General features: G+C 36.6%; 1 long non-coding RNA gene across 3 annotated transcripts; it reads right to left on the minus strand.

The window, feature by feature from the left end:
* Positions 1 to 23,389: 23,389 nt before the first annotated feature.
* Positions 23,390 to 25,397, minus strand: LOC127128376 (uncharacterized). Of its 3 annotated transcripts, none has more exons than XR_007805871.1 (4): positions 24,812 to 25,397; positions 24,581 to 24,711; positions 23,923 to 24,465; positions 23,390 to 23,828 (listed from the first exon to the last, which is right to left on the minus strand). It is a non-coding gene; the product is annotated as an uncharacterized LOC127128376 (long non-coding RNA). The 3 variants fall into 3 exon arrangements; XR_007805870.1 differs by having other exon boundaries at positions 23,390 to 24,111; positions 24,367 to 24,465; positions 24,812 to 25,391; XR_007805868.1 differs by having other exon boundaries at positions 23,390 to 24,465; positions 24,812 to 25,386.
* Between the last annotated feature and the right edge of the window lie 601 nt (positions 25,398 to 25,998).

Consider the following 25,998-nt stretch of genomic DNA (forward strand, 5'->3'; position numbering starts at 1 on the left):
GGCAAAGGCAAACGTGGAGCCCGGATGCCAATCACTGGACTTACATCAGCATCCAAACCAACGCACGCACACTGGAACCCAGATGCCACTCGATGGACTTATACCGGCTTCCAAGCACACAACAAGAAAAAACAGACAACAAATTGCTAAGGAGTCGGGAACTCGAGCCTAGCAATCGTCAAACAACACACACAAAAAGAAAAAAGGTGCCCGGAGAGACCTCGCACGGTCTCCTGCCTACATACCTCGTCTGGAACGAGGATCAGGGCGATGTAGTTCCCCTACAGAGGGGAGAAAGACTAGCCTAACCAGATAACATAGGGAGACACAACTAGGGAGACTACGACTCGAGCCTAGATGTTATCATGCAAAATCATCCCTAAGTTAAGGTTTCTAGCTAACTGGCACAGGGAGCCAGCCTATCCTAATCATGACTTGCACAGGAAGCAAGCCACACACACACTTAACTTGCACAGGAAGCAAGCCAAGCAAAACCTAACTTGCACAGGAAGCAAGTCTAAACTAACCCTAACTTGCACAGGAAGCAAGTCAAACAAACACACAAGCACAAGTAGCACACACTATATGCAAACAATGGGCTCAATCAAGGTTAGGTTTTAGTCGAGGGGTCATATCAACCTCAACAAACAAACCTCTGTAACTGGGTTAATGGTGCTCTTAACCTTGACATTAAGAGCCAAGGTGAAGCAGATGAAAGGAGATGAGGGGTGTGCCTCATTGCTCTTATCCCTGGTCAGGGAGAGCATTTGAATATCAGAAGGTGTGGGAGTTCAGAAAGTAGGAACTCTCTCCACAGATTATTGACTCGATAGATCTTGGGTTAGGATCTCAATGCTACAACCATGTCATGGGAGCAAGGAGAAGACTCACAGAATAGTGGGAGATAGACTACATATCTCTTATATCCACCAATTGCCTTATTTAAAGGACTTTTCCTGCTTGGGACAAATGTAAACACACACAAGCATTGCCTCTTAAGGAGGACTTCAGACAGTTGCCTGGCCAAGTAACAGGCCAGGTCTTCCAGACTACATGGAGTAAGGAAGTATACCTCAATTCAAATTGCTTATCAAGCAAAGCAAAGCAAAGTTCACAAGGAACTAAAAGCAACTAAAGTACCTGAAATCAGTCAAGCACAGTTAGTATATCAGACACAAAGTTAGAACAAACGACATAAACCAAACAGATAATACAGTCAATCAGTTGTGCAAAGCACAAGCTCAAAGCAAGTGGGCTAAACAACCTACAAAACACACAAGTTAGTCCATGATAAAACATCAAACTCAAGCAACTGGTATTAATCTCTTTGAAGCATTTGTTGCTTAACCTGAAACAACAAGCTTAAACATGAGCAACAAGACCACTAGGACAAGCCTAGGGTCAAAAAGAGATAAGAAAGTCAAAACAGCAAGTGGCAAGTGTCCAAAATCATGTTCAAACAATCAAGAAATAAACCCAATTGGTTTCACATTCATATCAATCATTATCATCATTTTATAAGCAAAAGAAGTCAAAGCATGGCATATGGAAGCTCATAGAAGTCAACAGCAAGACTCAACTCAAAACCAATCATAAACAATTCCAAAAATCATCAAATAATTCATGCTCAAACATAATCCATAACATGATATGCATATCAAATTTCATCTCATTTGGATCAAAGGAAGTTGGTCAATGAAAATCAGAAAGGCAAGGCAAGTTCAAGCATACTCAAAGAAGTCAACCAAACATGCACCAACTTGAATAATTCATAAAACAGAGATGGAATATGATAAATGAATGGGACTAAAACCATGGCAAAGCTTAAGATGTCTAGTAATCTCATGTAAAATTTCATGTCCATCTAATAAAGTATGAGCATTTCACAAAACAAATGGGCACAAGTGTCACACAAAGTCAACATATGATCAAACAGGGGACAAAAATCTCAATCAATTGGAAAATGCCACAAATAATTCCAAGAAAATTCACATGTGAACTAGACATACAAGAGTAGGTTCATGCAAAAATTCAGATCAATTGGAGTTCAAGAAGCATGGTATCAAAAATCATGAAGTTGCACATAAATGGTGTGACACAAATTGTCACACCCTAATTCAAAAATTCATAACTCACAAACCAGATAAGATAAATTCACAAACCCTACATCAAAATCACCATGAATGAGTCTAGTTTATGCACAAAAAATTTCAGGGCCATTGGATAATGCATCATCATTTCACAAAGGTTTTGGCAAAAGGTACAAAATATGAATACATGTCACAAATCCTAATACCATTTAAAATTCACTCATCCAAAAAATCAGGAAAAATCATGATAAAAAAGTAGAGATCAAGCAGAGCATAATGCAAAAAAATTCATGAAATTTGGATCACAAATGGATGAGTTATAATTTTTGTAAGTTGTTGAACCAAAATGAAATAAACATTGGACCAAATAAATGAATTAATTTAAATAAATGGGACCGATGGCAAAGTGGTAATTCTTGGCACAACTTAACCAAACGCGGCGTTTTGCATACAGAAATGGAATGTTGTGATTGGTTGATGGCTTAATGGAACAGTGGGCGCATGCATACCACGTGAAACAGAATTCTGGAAATGCAAATTAGGGTTTATGCACAGCAACAGTGTACTTCATCTTCTTCATCAAATCGTGACAAAAAAATTGTTCCAGAAAATGCAATTAAACATACCAATCAACTCAAATGAACATGAATAACACGAATCCGACCACCATTTACATTAAAACTAACCAAGCCTCATGAATCGAGTAAAAACAAGAATGAACAACAATCTTTAAATCAGCATAACTCCATAAATATCCAACCATTTCATGTGATGTAAAGCTCATTAGAATCAGCATAACAAGAGCTATCTAAAACATAGCATAGTTTAGTAAATGGTTAAGGTCGAGTTCTTACTTGATTTTGAAGCAACTAGTGAAACAGTGATGTTTGGATGTTGTAAGCTCGAAACAGATGAAGCTTGTAGTTGGTATTGATGAATGGTTGAGATGTTTTGGCTCAGCAACCCTTGAAAATGCTCAAATTGAATTTTTCCATGGATGAACTTGGAGAAAACAGAACTTTGTAATGGCTGTACAGTCGAGATTCAGGGCTTGCAACAGCTTCAAAATGATGATGGATGATGAAGCAAACCAAAGCCAGCTCGAGCTCTTGAGGTTTTGTGGAGAAAAGTTCAACAATGCACAAAATGAGAGAATGAGAGAAATGGAAATTCTGTCTTGGAAATGTGGCTGCTAGGGTTGGAATTGACAGAAAATATGCTATTTATTTGCTGTTTAGTATTGGCTAAGTAAGTGTTAATCACCATTATCTCAAATGAATCATTTTGGTCATTTTGCTAAATTTCACCAAATTGGCAAATGGGGTGTGTACTGCACGAATTGGGCTTGCAAACAAGTCATAAACAACATTTCTGAACTATTCCAAATGGCCAAAAATGTTAGAAATGCTTAATTCAAAAACTCAAATTTTCACTACACTTGAAATTAATTCAAGCAAGTCCAAAAAGGCCATTTTGAATGGTGATGTTTTGATGAATGATGATGACATTTTTGGAAAGAGGGGATCAAATATGACTTGTTGGAAAAAACCTCACCAAATTTGGCCAAATGGTTTGAGAGATATGGCCTTTTGAAGTTCAAGAATTTTTGAAAATGAAATGATCATATCTTGCCAACCATACATGGGAATTGAGAGTTCTTGGACTTTTTGGAAATGGGAGAACAATATCTTCAACTTTCATGTTGGGCAAAAATTCATTTGAAGCTTGTATCATGATGTAAGTTTGGGACCAAGAAGTTTCCATTTTTGGCAGTTAAAATTACAGGTCCAGTTTCTATTTTTGGAAATTTCTGATTTGGCTTCAAATTCTTCAATGATGATGTTTGCCATGATATATGAGGCCTATTTGGACATGAATAAGCTCTCTCAAACCAAATCCATCCATCAAAACCATAAAATCAGTCACAGTTGACCAAGTTTGACTTTTTAGGGTTTCTGACTGATTGTGCATTGCCTGATGACTTCTGAGCACCCAATCTTTGACTTAAAAACTTCAAATGGATCCCCAAGTCATTTGAACATGTTGGACCAACCCTAGGGCCTTGGCTCAATGGAGATTGCCCTTGATTGCTTGATTGACTGATCTCCTGACCAGTTTGACCTAACTTGTCAGCTGAACTTGCACTTGGGCAAATGGACAATGCAATGTTATGCAGTGGACTATACTATGTTAATGAACTAACAATGAAAATGTATGTACAAAATGTAGGTGCAAATTTGAGGTGCTACACCTAGGACTAGATCTTTTGAGACTACTTTGTTGAGTAAGTCAAAGTTAACATGTGTTAAACGCCTATGCCATAACCATGAATCTTCACTCATTGTTACAAGGCATTTGTCACTTGTTAACGATACTTCATTTAAGTCAAGCATATAGACATTGTTCACACGTAGGCCATTAAACATACTCTTCTTATCATCATTATGTACAATTTTGCAACAATCTTTTGAAAACGATACATTGTATCCTTTGTCACATAATTGACTGATGCTAAGTAGATTGTGTTTAAGACCTTCGACAAGCAAAACATCAGAAATAGTAGTAGAGGAGGGATTACCTACACTACCTTTACCAAGAATTGCTCCACGGTTGTTGTCGCCATAAGTTACATATCCCTTCTTCTTAGCCACGAAGTCAATGAAGAGAGATATGTCTCCTGACATGTGCCTTGAGCATCCACTATCGAGAACCCATCTTCTCTCGGTAGTCTCGAGGCATTGTACCTATGGCAATATAATTAAAAAGAGAAGGTACCCAATGGCTTATTGGGTCCTGAATGGTGAGGAACGAAATGGTTGCATTTGGGCATCCATTGATAAATGCCTTTAGGAACTAAAAATCTCCTAAATCTACATTTAGCAATGGAGTGGCCTTTCTTGCAACAATAGAGACAAGAGAAATTTACATTTAGATCGCTTTTGCTATCTTCATCCTTTATAACATATTTATATTTTTGATATGGATTAACCATACTTTTTCGAAAGTTTGATTTGTCGATAGCAAAAGTAATCTTGGGCTCAAGAGCCTTGTCAAGTTTGGCCTTTAGGTTTCTTACTTCACCTTGCCAAATGTAACAAGTATCACACCCAAAGTTCATCATTCTACTTCTAAGGTCCTCATAACTTGTTTTTGTGCTTTCCACTATAGAAGCTTTAAGTGCCTCAAGTTTCCTTTCGGATTGTTGAATTTTATGTTCCAAATGTGAAAAAAATTTCTTATTTGAGGCAAGCCTTTTAAAGGCCTCTTTCGCTTCACAGTGTAAAGTATCAAAAGCATTTTTCAATTCATGATGAGACATACTAGAGATTTTTCATATTTAGCATGTCGTACCTGTTTCTTTTTGTTCTTTTGATGAGCAGAGAGACATAGGTTTGCATTTTCATCTTCATCACTAGAGCTTTCATCATCGGAGGAGTCGTTATCGCTTTCCCAAGCTATGTATGCCCTCCTTGGCTTTGATGGTTTCTTGTGTGATTTGTATGATTCTTTTTCTTTTGTCTTCTTGTTCATCAGACAGTCCGGTTTGTAGTGACCCGGCTTTCCACACTTATAGCACGACCCTCTAGTTATTTTTCCTTTTGAGTCATCATTTTTAGAGTACCTAGATTGCTTCCGGAAGTTTACCAAGTTCTTCTCGGAATGTTGGATGCCGTTCTTTCTCACGTAACGGTTGTAGCGTTTAACAAACAGCCCCATATCTTCACTCTTGTCCTCTTCTTCTTCGTCGCTCGATGAATAATCACTTTGCTCTTTTGCTTGAGACTTTGAGGAGGAAGTCTTTAGAGCTATTGATTTCTTTTCACTCACCTTTGCTTTGTCCTTCTTATCTTTCTTTTCGTGTTGTTCCAGGCTCAAGAGAACTTGTTCGTGCTCTTGTAGTTTACCAAACAATGTTGTCAAGTCCAATGTGGTAAGATCATTTGCCTCTTTGATGGCGGTCACTTTCGGCTGCCATTCCCTGTTAAGACATCTTAAGATCTTATTAGTAGCAATATCATTGGAAACAGGCCTACCAAGTGAATATAATCGATTGATGAGATGAGTGAATCTCTTTTGCATGTCAGCAATGGTTTCCCCTTGCTCCATGAAAAAGAGATCAAACTCTTGTGTTAGTGTATTGATTCTAGCCAACTTAACATCATTCGTCCCCTCATGGGCAATTTGTAGTGAATCCCACATGGCCTTAGCAGTAGGACAATGGGATACACGATAGTATTCATCTACACCTAATGAGGAGATTAGGATGTTTTTGGCTTTCCAATCATAATTGTATTTCTTTTCATCATCATCGGTCCATTGTGCTTCGGGCTTAGGCACCAATTCGTTGTTCTCATTGGTCATGGTTATTTGAATTGGACCATTGAGAATAACATTCCATATTTTTCTATCTATGGAATTTATGTGCACCCGCATACAGTCTTTCCAATAACTATAATTTTCACCATTGAAAACGGGAGCTCTATTATAAGCCCCTTTAGGTTCGTTAGCCATTTTCTATCAAGGTTATATTTTGAAGCACGAAGTTAACTGGAGCTCCTGATACCACTTGTTAGACTATGGCACGGATCTAGAAGGGGGGGTTGAATAGATCCCAATTAAAAACTTGAGTCGGCACTACCAATTTAAAAATTGGTTTTGAAAAATTGTTTTAAGTGCGGAAGCGGCCGAGGAAAATTTTAGTCTAAAACGAATCGTTATTGGAAAACCGGATATGCGTTAAGCTAATGGATTAGAGATAAAGTGAAATACAAATCACTACACCAATTCCACAATCAATGATATGTTTCACTTACTAGGATTCCTAGTTCCAATGATCCAAAATACCAAATTAAACTAGATGCAAACTTAAGACAACTTTGGCTTATGCAAATTAACAAACACTTGGTGTGCATAAACACTCCAAGTGATATTTGAGTTGAGTAAGTAATTCAAATTGACCTAGTACAATAAACTATTGTACTTTGTTATTCAAACAGGAGTTTTAATCTCTTACTCAACTTATACCAGCGTTTGGTAAAATTGCTTAAACTAAAATCACTTAATTTTTAAGCTGAAAAACACTTATGCAGAAAATTAAAGAAGACAGAGATTTGATGAGGCAGTTCCCTCGCCGTCCTCGCTTCGGGGTACGTCTTCCCTCAATTCTAAAATTAGAATTGAGATGATTAATTAGATATCACCTGTGAAATTTAACCGTTTATACAAGGATTGCAAAGCAAGTAAACAACAGAACTCCCAATGTGTTGAATGATGCTTCCTATCCTTGCTCCTTGATTCAAGATGAATCAAGACCTTCGATCGTTGTTGCTAGACCTCCGATTCCAGCCCCTTTGCTGAAGAATCTTCCGTTCTTCAAACCCTCGGCCCGGCTGATCTCAAACACAACGAATCGAACCTGAATCCTTCACTTCAATATCACCGAATCCGCTACTAGACTGAAGAAGACTTCCTCTTCTCAATCACCTTCGCTCAGCTGAATATTGATGAAGCAATTTGTCCAAAAAACCCCAAACACAAACGGTATTAATTGGAGGACAAAACCCTAACGATTTTATTCAAGAAAGAACCTGCCACAAGCTTCAACCCGAACCGGATTCTCCGATCACAGCTTCGAACCTTATCACCTTTAATCGATCACGAACCACATCAAAAATGATTGTGTGTAGTTGATGTGTTGTGAAATGTTGAAGATGAAGATGATGAATCTTGGACACCTTTTTCACTCTTTCTTGTTTCCTTGAACACTTGAATTCAAAATATGCAAATGTTGGTTGATAAAATTGTTTTGACTTCTATTTATAGTAACTAGCAAACCAACCAAAAATAACAGCTTTTCAAACAGTGAAAAGTACTCAGAAAACTGAGTTTACGCACGAGCGGTCGACCATAGGTCGGCGTGCGCTGACCCGTGGGAAATGCGCCGACCCCTATGGTCGACACAAGGTTTCATGCGCTGACCCGTGGATAGCATCACTATGCCATGCGCCGACCTGTGGTCGACTCAAGGGTTTTATGCGCTAAGCCGTGAGCTATGCGCCGACCCTTATGGTCGACTCAAGCAAGTATGTGCTGACCAATCTCCAGTTTGTCTGAGTTATGTGCTGACCCGTGAGCTATGCGCCGACCCTTATGGTCGACTCAAAGTCTTCAAATCTGTAAAAATTTGTGTTTTGTGAGTTTCATGCATTTCGTCATGATCCCACTTTGTCCACATATGTTTTTAAGAATTATAACAGATTTTAGATAAGCAGGAAAGGATATGATAGGTAATGTGTTGCATTTGTTTGTAGACGTGCATGGTGGTCATTTGTCATCATCGAAACTTGCGATCGTATGTTGTCTGACTCTTTGCCTTTACATTTTACGCTTTGTCTTTGTGTCTTCCATTTTTGTGGTTTTCTGTGTTTTATGCACTTGAGGAGTGGTAAACGTCTTTCCAGTATGTCTAGAAAAAACCAAACCCCTTCCTAAAGTAATACTCCAAATCCAGGAGGACAACTCGTGGTTACTAGTGTCAGAAGTCTGTCAGCTCTAACCTCAGTCGATGAGAGGCCTACGGTCATAAGACAGGAAGTGGCGTATTCTATACCGCCAGATGTGGATATTTCATCACCACAAATGTCAAATACATCAATTTTTGTTAGGGAATTATAGAATCCAAGAGACCAAAGGCCTCCTTCTTTAGGCTTCTCGTTGCCTCAAAAGGAACAACAATATGGCATGCCAACTGCAATGATGGCAAGCCTCCACCCTAGTACATCAATATATTCTGAGAGCGCGATGGCAACATCAATGCCTCTTAACTCGTATTTGGCTTTGGTGTCGATGATGGGCAACTTTGGCCAAATGGTACAACCACCAAGAGGAATATGGTATTTTCCTCCGCATGGTGCTTCATCTTTAACCAATAACTCTCTCCAAATCATGAGAGAGTTAATGGATGAAAGCAACCACAATATGGTTCATACTATTACACAATAGATAGGCAATGTATTTACCCTACTTCTAGAAAACACAACTATGAGTTATCAACGATTAACCCACCAAATGGGTAGGATTGTTGACTTTTTGGGGATGCCACCGACTCCAATATCTAACGTTCCCTACAGGGTTAACCTTCCGAAAAACATGATGGTCTAAGATGATCAAATTCCGGAAATCCTCAACATGGTTGTAGTGCAGCGCAACCAAGATTTCGACCAAGTCCTGAGACAAGCCCGATAGAACAATATGGGGGTACAAGATAACATCACCAACATCGTCGAACGTGTTTTGGTCCAGAATGACCTTAACATGGGCCTCCTTAGACCAAACTATATATCCCTGTGTGTCGGAGGATGTGCAAGTCGAATTGCCCAAGGCTGGAAAGTCCCAAAATTCACCAAGTTCGTCGGTGACACTAGTGAGTCCATCGTCGAACATGTTGTCGAATATCAGACTGAGGCTGGTGATCTAGCCAACAATGAGAATTTGAAAATCAAGTATTTTCCAAACTCATTAACAAAAAACTCTTTCACGTGGTTCACCACTCTTCCCCCCAATTTCATCTTTACATGGGCCCAATTAGAGAGGGTCTTTCAAGAGAAATTCTACACGGGGCAGTGTAATATTAGCCTCAAAGAATTGGCCAGCATAAAGAGAAAGGTGGCAGAAAGCATTGACGATTACCTCAATAGGTTCAGAACCTTGAAAGTGAGATGCTTTACTTAAGTTCCAGAACATGAGTTAGTTGAACTGGCAACATGGGGTCTTGACTACTCCATCAGGAAGAAGTTAACACCCAATACTTGAGAGACATGGCCTAGTTGTTCGATAGAGCTTAACAAGTTGAACGGTTCAAAACTTAAAAAGTAAGAACTACTAAGTTAAGCAAAAAGAAAGTAGCTTATGCCGAAGTCAACAATGTAGGCAGTTCATCCGACTCAGAGTATGAGTATGTAGAGGAAAACAAGGTCAATGTGGCCAAACTAAAGTCAGGGCCTCCCTATACATGCAAGCTGCTAAAACCCTCAAACGGGAAAAATCCAGTAGAGACAAAAAATGAAAAATTTATTGCTAGAACATATACGTTTGATGTTACTAAGTGTGACAAAAAATTTGATCTATTGGTGGTTGATGGACAAATTGTTGTCCCCAAAGAGACTAAAGTTCATCCATTATAATAGATAAAGAAAAAGGGTTTTTGTAAATTCCATAGTTTTTTAGGTCATAATACTTCTCAATATGTACTTTTCAGGGACCTGGTGCAAAACACGTTGAAGGATGACAGACTCAAGTTTGCTGACAAACATAAGCGACACTCAAAGGAGGAGAATGAAATAAAAACTAATGCTTTCTTTGTCGAACTAATGGACATTATGATAGTTGACACCATCACCAGTGGTGGGGCTGAAAACAACAAACCAAACAACGAGGATCAAACTACACAATCCTAGCCTAAAGTTGAAGATGAGCTAGTCGAGTTCCTGAGTCGGTGCAAGTTGAAAGATTCAGAGGTGATGTTTTATCCCAGGTGCAAATTCGTGTTCGACAAGGAAGCTGCTAAAAAATTGGAGAGGGCAAATCCCTACCAGGCTAAGAAGTTTGTCCGACAGGATAAGCCCAAGTAACCTTCCTCTAACAAAGGGAAGGGCCCAACGAAGTTCCAAGGTAGGATTTATGTTCCTACTGCAAATGCGTCTCCTAGAGAATGGATACGCCCTGCTCGAAAGTCAGAAACTAGTGGAGGCAAATGGAAAGTTATGAACATTGACTCTGGCGCCTCATATCGAGACAACTATTAAGTCTCGAAGAAATACTCTTATGTCTCCCAGAATTACATGGAAAAACCCCATGACCAGGACACAGTGGAGGTGGCACCAGAAAAACAAGAAGGTTGCGCGAGAAGCTAGAAGTTCCAGCGAAAGTGATATCATTTGATCCATCGATGAGGGCTGAAATAATCGACGACTAGTCAAGAAAATGTTGTTTCCCTCTCTATCACTCATAGAAGAGGAGAAAGCAGTATACAAGGAAGTCAAAGACACTGAGATGGAGACAAATAACTTTGATTCAGGGTCTGAACCAGAGTTAGACATCATCTGTAATATGATATTTGTGTTGCCATTGGAGTACAACACAGTCACAAAAGTAATTGAGGAGGAAGGTATCGATGAAGAACTTTCCACCCACAAACCTTTGTACCATAAGTACATTAAGAGAAATGGAATGAAGCACTCTGACAAGAATCTCATCAATTATAGAAGACAAGCAAATTCCTTAAAGCAAGATAAGAATAAGAAAGAAAAATCCAAAGGCTCATGTTTTAATTGTGGAAAAGTCGGTCATTATAAGTCAGATTGTCCATTACTTAAGAAGGATAAAGGAAAGGGTCAATACAAGAAATCTAACAAGACTATAAGAGCATACATAGCTTGGGAAAATTATAGTGAGTCCTCAAGTGAAGGTAGTGTTGGTGTAAGCCCTAGAGGCCAATACTTTTGGTACTTGTATCGAATTATTTATTAATAATAAAAGGCTTTTTCTTTATTACGTTTGTTTAATAAAGTCCCTAGAATAGCTAGTCTGTTTAATGTATCAAGTATGACTTAATCATGAGATCACATTAAACATAAGGACACTATTCTTAAAGTATCCGTAGTCGAGCTTTATTGTGAAGTGGGATGACATTAAAGCATTAAGACTATTATGTATATAGACTGATGATCACATCTCATGGATCATGGATAAGGAGTTATCAAGTCTTAAACATAGGTATGAATATTAGGATAATATTTATACCGGATTGACCCGCTATGAGAATACTATATAGAAAGTTATGCAAAGTGTCATAAGTTATTCTCATGGTGATAATGGTGTATACCACTCTTCGACCTGAAACCACTATGGACCCTAGATGTAGAGTCGAGTGCTTTATTGCTGATCTAACGTTGTCCGTAACTGGATAACCATAAAGACAGTTGATGGGTACTCCACGAAGCATGCTGGGGGACATGAGTGAACTAGATGGAATTTGCCCATCCTGCGTAACAGGATAAATGTCTATGGGCCCAATATTGAACTGAACAGGGATGACACGGTCTATGCCTTGTGTTCAATATAGACATAAGGGCAAAAGGGTAATTATACACATAATTATTATCACAGATGGTTTTGTCAGATCACATGACATTTTCGTGTCTTGGGTAGCAGTGATGTGTTGCTAGATATCGCTCACTGTTTATTATGTTAAATGCGTGATTTAATATAATTGCCAACGTCACGAAAACCTACAGGGTCACACACAAAGGACGGATTGATGAGAGATAGAGTAACTAAGGAATACCGTAAGGTACGGTGCCCTTAAGTGAATTATAGAACATCGTAAGGTACTGTGTACTTGAGTAGAATACGAAATATGGTAAGGTACCATGGGCTTAAGTGATTTTGGGCATATTATAAGATATGGGCCAAAATACACTTAAGTGGGCTTTTTAGCTTGAAGCCCACACAAGTGGTTCTATAAATAGAACCCTTGTACAGAAGCAAAAAATTGCGGTTGCATTATTTTCGTTTTCTCTCACTCTCTCTCTCTCTCTCTCACTCAAATCCTTCATTCGTACCAGCTAGCACTGAGATTGAAGGAACCCGTTCGTGTGGACTGAGTATAGACGTTGTCATCGTTCAACGTTCGTGATCGCTTCGTGGATCTGCATCAAAGGTTTTGATCGTCACAAGAGATCTGCACCAAAGGTTTCAATCGTCATAAGAGGTAAATATTCTATCACTAATCATGACCATTCGTAAGGATCTCTAAAGGATAAAATTTTAATTTCCGCTGCGTTTTGGACCGCAATTCTCCTTCAGGTAGCTCAAGTGAAAGTGATGAAGCGATAAATGTTCGCCTCATAGCCCATCATCATAAGATGAAAAATGTTGAATGTCTTGGCTCCATGGAAAGAATGTGGTTTTTTGTAGTGGATGCTCAAGGCATATGACGGGTGACATTTCCTTATTCATTGACTTTACGGCAAAGAAGAAGGGATATGTGACCTACAGAGACAACAATAAGGATGTAATACTTAGTAAAGATAACGTAGGTAATCTCTCTTTTATATGCAACAAAGGCTATAAAAATAACTTTTACAAATAATTGTTGTATAATTGAATATAATGAAAAGAATGATTATTTGTTTAAGGGATTGAGGGTTAATGACACATATATGCTTAAGTTGAATGATGTATCATTAACAAGTACTAAGTGTTTAGTAACCATGAGTGAAGACTCTAGGTTATGGCATAGACGCTTAACACATGTTAACTTTGATTTACTAAACAAAGTGGTTTTAAAGGATCTAGTTATCGGTTTACCTAAAATTAAATTTTCAAAAGACTACTTATGCGACGCATGCCAAATGGGAAAGCAAACAAGAGTCTCTTTTAAATCTAAGAATATTGTTTCAAGTTCTAGACCTCTTGAGCTTCTCCATATGGATCTTTTTTGTGGTAATTACTATGGTTTTGTTATTGTAGACGATTATTCTATATTTTGTTGGACCATCTTTTTGCATAGTAAAGATAAGACTTTTTCGGCTTTCATAAAGTTTTCAAATTTGTCCCAAAATAAACTAAGTTTAAACATAGTTGCAATACAAAGAGATCATGAAGGTGAATTTTAAAACCACCTTGTGATAAATATGGCATTGAACATAATTTTTCCGCTCCAAGAACTCCACAATGAAATTGTTATGGAGCATAAAAATATGATTTTAGAGGAGTTGGCAAGAACTATGATCAATGAGAGTGGTCTACCAAAATATTTTTGGGCCGATGTTATTAGTATGGCGTGTTATATTTTAAATAAGATACTTATTCGTCCTATTTTAAATAAAACACGTCGTGAACTTTTAAAAGGTAGAAACCCAAATTTATCACATCTTCCTGTCTTTGAATGCAAATGCTTTGTATTGAATAATGGTAAGGACAACCTAGGAAAATTTGATATGAAAGCTGATGAAGGTATCTTTCTTGGATACTCTCAGTCAAGAAAAGCCTATAGAGTGTATAATAAGATATTACTTACTGTTGAGGAGTTTGTGCATGTCACTTTTGATGAATCTTATCTGAGAAATGTCGGGAAAGGAATTTCTTTTCATGATGCAGGTGTATCTTCAGAAGACATACTCAAAGACGCCGAAAAAGGAATTTATTAGCCTGAAGCGGTGAAACCTGAGGACGAGGAAGATGACAATTCTTAAAAGGGGAAGGATGAGATTCCAACTAAAGTGGATGATATTCTTTGTCTTGGAGGTCTTCCAAGGACCATCCAATTGACAACATTCTTGGAGACATCACCATAGGCGTGCTTACACGCTTTAAGATAAGTAATTTATGTTACCACTTTGCATTCGTGTCATAAGTTGAACCTAAAAACGCAAAAGATGCCTTAATTGATGAGAATTGGCTTATGGCAATGCAAGATAAGCTGAATTAATTTAAAAGAAATGATGTGTGGGAACTTGTCCCACCTCCGCGAGATCATCAAGTTATTGGCACTAAGTGGGTTTTAGAAACAAACTAGACGAAAACAAAGTTGTAAGTTGTAAATGCGCCTAAGAGGGGGGGGGGGGGGGGGGGGGGGGGGGGTGAATTAGGTGATAAAAATTTCTTTGATCTAGTTTCCGGTTTTTGGATATTTTTGTTTAAGTGCGGAAAATTAAAATGCGGAAAGAAAACGACACCGGAAATTATAGTGGTTCCCTTCACAATCCGAAGGTACATCCACTCCCCTTTCACACGAAAGAGAATTCACTATAGTTAGAATATGGTACAGCCTATTCACACAAACGGTGATGCCTACTATCTAACCTATAGACAAACAAGTGTATGAAGAACAATCCTCTTCAACACCAACCCTTGTGTCCAACAATCCTGGATCACAAGTCAAACATAAATAATTTATATGAATGATTTTAACAAAGATGTAATAGTATCAATCTTCTCTTGATTGATCTTCTCCTTAGACAAATAAGTCACTCAAAAGATAATATGCAAGTGTTCAACAATAGAATGAGATGACAATTTTTATTATGAACACTTTCAAAAATTTATGGAAGGAAAAATATGAGAGAGTGATTATTTGACGTTTGTATGAAAATTCTTGGAGGTGAAAATTCATTTTGAAAATTTAATAATTTATATTGCCAAAACACCTTTTCAAAGAGGTATCAATTTCCTCATGAACATTGATGAAAAGATATAATTTTTCAAAAACATTTTTTGCTGTAACGAACAGTGTTAACCGGTTAACCATATGGGTTAACCGGTTAACGCATGCAAACGTTAACAAGGAATTTGAAAAACTGGGCTGTTAACCGGTTAACCCATATGGTTAACCGGTTAACACTGTTGAAATGCAGAAAAATACTTAAAAATAAATTGTCTTGCATTTCAAGGTGTTAACAAATGGTTATGTTAAAAGATGCAAATGCAGATCATGATTGTTGAACACTTGTATACTAATCTAAGAGTGAGTTAGATATACCTAAGAAGCGAATCAACAATCTTGCAAACGGTTGTCTTGAAAATGAAGCTTGATCAAATGTATATGCGGCTTTGAATACTTGATGCTTGAAATATCTTTGTAGCTCTTCTCTTTTTGCAGTGATACAAGTTGTCTTCATCAAAATACTTCTTGGATTGAAGCTTGCTTCTATAATCTCCCCCTTTTTGATGATGACAACCACTTTGAGATAGATGCATGAAAGTGAAGTTTCTCTAAGTTTGATTCTCCCCCTAAGTTTAAGAACTCCCCCTAAATGAGAGGCATACAACAATTCTGCATAGAAAAACCATTAGAGAAACAAGTCTTCTCCCCCTTTGTCATTAGCAAAAAGGAAGAGACTTAAGAAAAAGAAAAAAACCAAACAAGTAAACATACATTTTGCGATTATCAGATGAACATTGAATCACAAAGTATGACAGAATAAAATGGATTAAAAGTTAAGTGTTTGGTAAACAAAACAAGCATAAACATAGTTTAACAACAAAAACACTAGAACAACATCTAACAGAAAACATAAACAAAGAAAAAACATAGTGCTTTATTTTTCTTCCGAACCGGCCTCATCCTCCTCGCCATCCGCTTCACTACCGTCATCACCTTCATCATCTTCTACGGGAAGGCTGCGGGAACTCAACACTAGGTTCCGAAGACTCTTGATAGCACGGGTGGTTTCACGGTGGTGGCTCATCATGGTAGTATAGAGAAACTCATTTGTAATGCCACCTACCGGAATAGGGAAGTTTGAAGAGGAGGACCCATCATCATATTTGTAGGAGCCGTCGTTGCTTTGAATAATTCCAGTATTTTTCATGATGGTAACGCCGTTGATTTCATTTGCGGTAGTGGTCATAGCCAAAAAAGGTTCTCTCCCGATTTCCATATCTGTGAGTTCCAAAATCCTTGAGATAAGGCGACCGTATGGCAGCCTTGTTTTGAGAGAAAGTTGTTGTTGCAGATGATACATCATAGTGGGCAGCCAATTAACTCGGATTTTGTTCTTCACTGCAAACAGAACTTGCATTTCCAAATCATTGATTTGAGACAGGTTGGAATCCTTGGGCAGCAGGACATGGCAGATAACATAATGCAGCATACGATCGTCAACCGACAGATTCTTAGCATAGCAGAGTATGCGAGAAGTGCGCTGTCCCGACATAACAACCTCCCTGGGAAATCTGCAGATAGAATAGTAGTATTCCATCTTATCATACTGAGCCCATTTTCCTTCCTCATGATTTACACCTTTCCGAAGGAAAAAAACCAGAAAATGGAATCTTAAGAGACGCAGCCAGCGTCCTAAGGTCTGTAACAATTTCACAGTCTCTTACAGTTGCAGACAGCATGTGTTGTTCATCATCATTCAGATTTAAAGTAAAATGATTTAGAAAAGATTTTACCAAATCAGTGTAAATTTTCCCATTATCAGTGATGAACGCATGCAATCCTTGGTATCTCAACAACTCAGGGAAAGAGAAAGTAGTGAAGGATTTGAGATTCACATACTTACCCTTAAGCAGATGTCTAACCCTGACTTTGAAATCCATCCTCCTTTTCTTGGCGGTTTCCATTTTCAACTCTTCCTCTTCACTGCTAGATGATGATACAGGAGCCTTTCCCATTCTTGGTGGAGCCATGAAGAAGATGAAGATTCTAGGATTTAGAGATGGATTTTTGGAAAAAGGGTTTGAGAGTTATGAAAGTTAAATGTAGAGAGATGAAGGGTTTATGGAGAGTAATGAGGGAGGAGAGAGTTAGGAGGAGAAGGTGGAAGAGTAAAGCACATGCATTGAACATAAACACACGTAATAAAAATAAGACAATTAATTTAAAAATTATGTATTTTAAAAACGAAAAACAGAGTTGCTGTTGGAAGGTGTTAACCGGTTAACCTATATGGTTAACCGGTTAACGGACTGAAGTTTTTCAAAAATAAAAGAGTGTTAACCGGTTAACCTATACCGTTAACCGGTTAACGGACTGAAATTTTTCAAAAATAAAAGAAAAACAGCAGCTCCGTTTTGAAGAACCGGGAAAAGATTTTTAAAAGATTTTTACACAAAGTATTAGCACTTATCAATACGCAACTTTTGATTTAAAAATATTTTAAAACGGATAATATTTGGACATGCGAAAGTAAGAAAAGCTAAAAACGGCGAAACAGAAGTGCTAGCATTGCATAACATAAAAATTGAAAATCAACATATTTTAAGATACTATACCTCATAACAAGCAATTTGAAGAAAGGTTAGATGTCACCTTCATTGAAAATACCAAGTTCTCGCCGAATCTTGAAGAATTGCTCTTTAGCCAATGGTTTAGTGAATATTAGTGCTTCAACTTTGCCAATGCCAAGAATTCTTCCTTTAAGGTATTCCCCATATGTGAAATAACCCTTGGACTTTGGAACTAGATTTGAAAGTTAGTTTATTTCCTCTCATCAAAAACTTAGAACAACCACTTTATCAATAAAGCAGAGATTTTGAAGTGGTCTCCAAGTAAACCTACAAAACAATTAAGTTTTATTTGGTACCCAAATTGCTTTGGGTCCTTGGTAGTTAGTACCCTTTTTAACCCACACATAATGCCCTGTTGGAACGCTAAAGTTTCGCACATAACAAGCATTAGGTGTGTGCCCTTTGATTCCACAATAAAAGCAAGTAGGTTGAAAATTACTTCTATATCTAGGAACATAATTCTTCTTCTTAGCAATCATTTTCTTTTTATGACTTTGATGCATAATTTTAGAATTGTTTACTTTCTCTTTTGCAACTTGTTCACTTGCTTTAACAAAAATGGTCTTATTTGTGCTTGGTTTAGAAAACTTAGAATATCCTAATCCACTTTTGTCATTAGAATACCTTTGGTGTTTAAGAATTTCTTCCAACCCAATTTGACCTTTTTCATATCTTTCTAAAACTCTTTTAAGTTGAACAATTTGAAAAGATAAAGATTCACAATTCTTACATGCAAGACTTTGTTTTTCATCCATCAACTTTTGTTTTCCACTTTCAATATATTTTTCCAAAGCAGTATTTTTTTCTTCTAAGGATGAAATTTGTTTCTTTTGGGATGAAATACTTTTATACAATGTCTTGCATTCTTTTAAGAGTTCATTTATAACATCTTGTGCGTCATTGTCATAAACTGAAAAATTGCTACTAACCTCATCGATTTCTTCATCGGAGTGATTTGAAGCCATAAAAGCCATGTTCGCACATTCACCGCTTTCCGATTCCGAAGATGAACTGATCTCATTATCGTCCCAAGCGACGTAAGCCTTTTTGTTTTTGAATTCCTTCTTGCCTTTGAATCCTCCTTTCTTTGCAAGTTTTGGGCAGTCCGGCTTTATGTGACCTTGCTGTCCACATTCATAACACGTAACGTCTTGCATTGATGTGGATGCTTCCTTTTTCCTGAAATGGTTATTCTTTTTAGGATAAGGGGAATTTTTATTTTTATTAAAAAACTTACCAAGCTTCTTTACAAGAAGCATAAAGTTCTCATCTTCGGATGTCTCATCATCTTTGTCCCTTTTTGAGTCAACCTTCAGGGCAATTCCCTTGGACTTCTTTTCTTGACTTTCGTGCTTCTCGAGCCTTCCAAGTTCCAATTCGTGTTCTTGAAGTTTTCCAAATAGAGACGCGGATGTCATCGTTGAGAGACTCTTCTTTTCCGAAATAGCGGTCACTTTCGGTTGCCATTCTCTTGTCAAGGATCTTAGGACTTTCAGGTTGAGATCATCATTAGTGAAAGTTTTACCCAGAGCGATCAAGTGATTTGTTAGATGGACGAATCTCTTTTGTAAGGCAACTATAGATTCACCGGGCTGCATGCGGAACATCTCATATTCTTGACTTAGGGTGTTTAGCCTCGATCTCTTCACTTCGGTGGTTCCTTCATGTGTTTCAACCAAGGTGTCCCAAATCTCCTTTGCCGATTTACATTGAGATATACGGAAGAACTCGTCCATACTAAGAGCGCTTTGGAGTATGTTGATTGCCTTTTTCTCATTCAGAATCTTTTTCCTATCATCTTCGTCATAGGTGTTTTTCAACTTTGCGGTACCAACTCCATTCACCACATTCACCGGATTGTGTGGACCTTCTTCAACTGCTTCCCATATACCTTCTCCTTGGGCCTCAAGATGTGCCTTCATTCTTATTTTCCAGAAATCGAAATATTCTCCGGAGAAGAGTGGGGGCTTGTTGCTACTTCCACCGTCTTTGAAAACCGGATTTATGCTTGCGGAAGCCATGCTGGATCTCTAGGAACAAGTTACCTATAACTTGCTCTGATGCCAATTGTAAGTTGTAAATGCGCCTAAGAGGGGGGGGGGTGAATTAGGTGATAAAAATTTCTTCGATCTAGTTTCCGGTTTTTGGATATTTTTGTTTAAGTGCGGAAAATTAAAATGCGGAAAGAAAACGACACCGGAAATTATAGTGGTTCCTTTCACAATCCGAAGGTACATCCACTCCCCTTTCACACGAAAGAGAATTCACTATAGTTAGAATATGGTACAGCCTATTCACACAAACGGTGATGCCTACTATCTAACCTATAGACAAACAAGTGTATGAAGAACAATCCTCTTCAACACCAACCCTTGTGTCCAACAATCCTGGATCACAAGTCAAACAGAAATAATTTCTATGAATGATTTTAACAAAGATGTAATAGTATCAATCTTCTCTTGATTGATCTTCTCCTTAGACAAATAAGTCACTCAAAAGATAATATGCAAGTGTTCAACAATAGAATGAGATGACAATTTTTATTATGAACACTTTCAAAAATTTATGGAAGGAAAAATATGAGAGAGTGATTATTTGACGTTTGTATGAAAATTCTTGGAGGTGAAAATTCATTTTGAAAATTTAATAATTTATATTGCCAAAACACCTTTTCAAAGAGGTATCAATTTCCTCATGAACATTGATGAAAAGATATAATTTTTCAAAAACATTTTTGCTGTAACGAACAGTGTTAACCGGTTAACCATATGGGTTAACCGGTTAACGCATGCAAACGTTAACAAGGAATTTGAAAAACTGGGCTGTTAACCGGTTAACCCATATGGTTAACCGGTTAACACTGTTGAAATGCAGAAAAATACTTAAAAATAAATTGTCTTGTATTTCAAGGTGTTAACAAATGGTTATGTTAAAAGATGCAAATGCAGATCATGATTGTTGAACACTTGTATACTAATCTAAGAGTGAGTTAGATATACCTAAGAAGCGAATCAACAATCTTGCAAACGGTTGTCTTGAAAATGAAGCTTGATCAAATGCATATGCGGCTTTGAATACTTGATGCTTGAAATATCTTTGTAGCTCTTCTCTTTTTGCAGTGATACAAGTTGTCTTCATCAAAATACTTCTTGGATTGAAGCTTGCTTCTACAAAAGTGATAACAAGAAACAAGGCCCGACTAATGGCTCAAGGATATAAACATAGGAGGGCATATGCTATGAGGAAACTTATGCTTCAATTGCCTCCTCGAGACTATACGCCTTTTACCAGCGTTTCCATGCTCCAAAGGTTTCAAATTATTTCAAATGGATGTGAAAAGTGTTTTTCTTAATGGTTATATAAATGAGGAAGTGTATGTTTCACAACCTCCCGGTTTTGAAAACCATGAGTATACTAATTATGTTTTTAAACTAAAACTATATTTGTATAGTCTCAAACAGGCCCCTAGGGCTTGGTATGAGTGACTTAGTAAGTTCTTACTTGATCAAGAATACTCTAGAGGGAAGGTTGATACAATAATTTTTGTTAAACGTCAAGGAAAACATATTCTTCTAGTTCAAATTTATGTTGATGATATTATATTTGGTTCTACTAACATGCAATTGGTCAAAGAGTTTTCAAATCTAATGCAGGACGAATTTGAGATGAGTTTAATGGGTGAGTTGAATTACTCGGACTTCAAATCAAGCAGCTCAAAGAAGGGACGTCTGTGTGTCAAACAAAGTACTACCAAAAGTTTCTTAAACGCTTCAAAATGGTAGATGTAAATTCAATTGACACTCCAATGCTTACTAACGGGAACTTGGAAAGAGATGAAAATGGTAAAGATGTTAACATCAAAATGTATAGAGGTATGATTGGATCACTCTTATATCTAACTGTATCTAGGCCTGATATTATATTTAGTGTGTGCATGTATGCTCAATATCAATGCGCTCATAAGGAATCACATTTAAAAGTTGTAAAGCACACTTAGATACCTTCATGGTACATCTAAGTATGGGCTTTGGTTTTGGTTACTCTGATTCCGATTTTACTGGTTGCAAATTAGATAGGAAAAGTACTAGTGGAACTTGCCACATATTTTTGAACTCCTTAGTTAGTTATCATAGCAAGAAGTAAGTCTTTATTGCTTTTTCAACTTACGAGGTGGAAGACATTGAAGCCGGTAGTTTTTATGCTCAAATTTTATGGCTCAAACAATAACTATTTGACTTTGATATTAAACTTCAACTTATTATGATAATGTATGTGTCATACCCCGATTTTGGTCCTGAATTTTTTCCATTTTTTTCATTTTTATTAGGCACTTGGCCTAAAGTTCATTTGCATACATTCATGACCAAAGGCAACCATCCATTCTCAAATCCATATTTTTTTGATAAACATTGATCACTATCTAGTTTTTTTGATCATGGTGTTTTTTTTTTTTATAAAATGGATTCTAATTCTAATTATTTGACTCTTTAATTTTCAATTTGATTTTAATTTCAAATTAAATCTAATTCCAAATTTCAATTTAATCTTAATTGTTTTTTACTAATAATTCAAACACTAATTGATTTTAATTTTCAAATAAATGTTAGAATTGATATCAAATTAATTTTAATAAATTGTAGATTAATTTGATTTTAATTGATTTTTTTGATTTTTTAATTGACATTTAAATTAGTCTTGGATTATTTCTAAAATCCATATCCATTTTATAACCAAATATCCAGTTATCCATTTAACCCTTTTAACAACCATGTTCATCAAAATCTACTCAACCATTTTCTTTGTTTCATCTGCTATAACCGCCAGCCAACACACCTCAGATATATATGATTTCTACAAATGGAGAAAAACATGTGAGAAGCCAAAAAAAGGAAAATGAGTAGGAAGGATAGTTAAAGTGCCGCCCTGTTTCACTGTCAAGATGTTTGTACTCTACAATTAAGATTAGTTTCTACTATTAAAACAATAGGAACCCTTGGTCACTTATTCAAAGAAAATCTAATGCTATGTCAATGCCCAACTCTCCTAAAAGTCCAACTTTATTATACCAAAACAAAGCATCGAGATGTTGTGCCAAGAGCAGCTGGACGAATATCATAACAATTTAACCTTCTTATGCTATTATTCTACATCTATATCAGTCAATTACTTTTTCTTTTTGCACAAAAGAAAAGCTTGATATTATATATACAGAGAAATTTGCAGTTTAATTTCAACCTACAGGATATGCCTCATTTGGATATTTGAAGTTTGCAGGCACTTGTAAGGTTGTATAGTTTGAAATTTAGGGATTAGATGGAAAAGTTAACAGCTTTACCAACAACAATAACACAACACAATCGCAAAATGAAAAGTTGCTTCATGAAATTTCTACAAGCCAACAAATAACAAGACATCAAGTAATCCCATCCTAAACTTATAACAACTCCAAAACAGTTCTCCAATAAGCTATGACGGCGACACATATCGTTCCATAACAGGAATTGGTAAGAAATACAATGTTCGTTTCAATTCTGATTTTTCACTTCACATTAGCTAATATAACATATTTCCATCAGTTTCGATTAAAAGCATTATAATCAATTGAACTAACAACATTCAACATCTAACAGAATTAACAATATTCATAACAACACTAACTGCACAAAGGAATAACTCACTATCTAACAGCATTTTCTAAATCACTTCACTAATAGAACTTTTAGTAAAAACCAACATCTAACCGAATTTCCAAATTTCAACTGAATTCAGAATAGAATCATAACAAATTCCAACCGAACTTCCAGCTGTCCAACGAATTTCAACCCAAATGATATCCACCTTTTCCAAACAGCACGATTGCCAAACCTGCATCTTCCAAGGACCTCATCACATCATTATCAAGTCCAAATAGCAGCTTCTGTCCCGACAACACGGTTACCGCTGCCAATGAAGAGATTCAAGATTTGTCATTCGGGTTTGTTCTCTCTTGATCTTGATAGAAAGATCCTGAACAAGCATTATGATGTAACCGAACCTGTTGCATCATCGTGCCGAAACAGAAGCATAGACCAAGTGAAGCCTTGTAGCACCAGGTTTTGGAGCTCGCACCAATTCGTGCCGCTTACCGCAGAGTTTATCTTATCCGTGTCAACCGTGATTGGAAGCAGACTTGCTGCTGCAACATTAAAGCCAACATTCCCTACAAGGTTCATAACAGAACAACCTGGTGGCAATAGCTCATATCAGTTTCACAACAAATTCCTTGTAAACATTACAATGCAATCAGGAAAATCAACATGATAACGGAAGATTAATCTCTTTCAGTATGATAATAACGATCACGAATAACAGCAATTTATTTACTAACTGTTAATATAACATTAGAATCTTTTAGAAGCTCAGTTCAAAAAACAGAACCCCTCTTTTTTTAATGGAATTCTCCACCATATTTCTAACACCTCTAACTAACCCACAAAACCTGTAGTTAAGCGACATAATTTCAAACGCAGCCGCCGTTTCTCGAAGCCAACAGCAAACACATTAGCAACAACACATTCAACCGGCAACACCTACTAACCTGCAGAGATTAATAAGCATAACAGTAAGAATAATTCCTCATAGTTGAACAAAATTTCCAATTAATAAGAAATTCTGCACTAACAGTTAAGTAAGACAATGTAATGAGACTTAACATTAACATTAGCTTATAACGGAACTGATTTTCATCCTTGATAGCTAGCACTTCTTCACACCTAGAAGTTCATGGCAGTAGCAATAGTTGAGCTTTGCAAATAACCGAAGTGTTTCTTTTCACCAATTTTTACTACAGTAAAACCAAGTAATTAGCAAAGGCTGTAAAGTTTAAAAAATACCCAAAAGAGAATTGAGACAAAGTTAGAGGAAGAAAGCTAAGTTCATATTACCGTTTCCAGATTTAAGTATCAAGCGAGACAGGCAAAGCTGAGCACCTAAAAGCACTTCCAAGAGGTTTCCCTTTTTAATCTCCATAGCTAGCTCGAAAACCCTAACTGATTGGGTATAAAAAGAGGCGGATGCTGTAGAAAAAAGGGGAGTTTTTTAGGAGCGGCGACGAAAAACCTAACTTCAATCAGCCACAAAAAAAACCCTAAAGTTTTCAGAGAGCGAAAACCCTAGAGCTAGAAGAGTTGAGCGGCGACGGGAGGAAGATCCAAGCATCGTCATTACCGCCGGACCACCGCCGAAGGTGAGTTTTACTGCTTGAATCTCTTTAAAGCATTTTGTTTTTTTGGCATGTAGAGTGAAAGTTTGTGAATGAGGTTGAGATTGAGAGATGACATGAGCGAGAGAGGTGTGAGATAGAGCGATCGAGAGTGGCGAGATGGTAAGAGATCGAAAGTGAGAGAGAGAAGGATGATTGAGCGTGAAAGAAGAAAGGAAGTGAATGGTGATAGGTTTACTGATTTTAATTCTCATTGTTTACATTTATTCTATTTTCAATATTATTTAATGCACTTTTCTTCTTCTTCCAAGAATCACGTGAAGATTTATTGTTCATTTGGTCTTTTGAAAATCACTAAATATTCAGTTGCCTGTTTATAGGAAACAACAACATTTATGATTTGATTTTTATTTATTTTATTATTTGGTTTATTTTTTTTAGTTAAAAGAGAAAGTAAAAAATAAAAACAAAAACAATTTTATATTATATCTATTTTTAATTAATGGATGCTTAGAAATTTTCTTATTTTCTTCTTTATTTTAAAATATAACCGTTGGTAAAAATATATTAAAATCAGAATAATAAAAAGATTTTTTTCATTATTTCTTTTAATTGTTTTTTAATAATTTAGTTATTTGGTCATCATTAATTAATTGTTACTATTATTAATTAGATTATTTAATTAGTTTTGATTTCTAAATTATTTTTATCATTCATTCTATGATTTAATTAAAATATCTACTTTTTTATTTATTTATGGGTTGCTATTTAAATAAATAATTGTACGATGATATTGATCGAATAGATAGAATAAGAATTTTGGCCCAATAACATGTTTTTTAAAAATTCGATTAAATATTTTTTTCCGATTAAATCATCTTATCATTTAAGTCAAAATATTAAATCTTT

This window comes from Lathyrus oleraceus, chromosome 3 (genome assembly GCF_024323335.1).
Source record: "Lathyrus oleraceus cultivar Zhongwan6 chromosome 3, CAAS_Psat_ZW6_1.0, whole genome shotgun sequence".
Classification (NCBI taxonomy): Eukaryota; Viridiplantae; Streptophyta; class Magnoliopsida; order Fabales; family Fabaceae; genus Lathyrus; species Lathyrus oleraceus.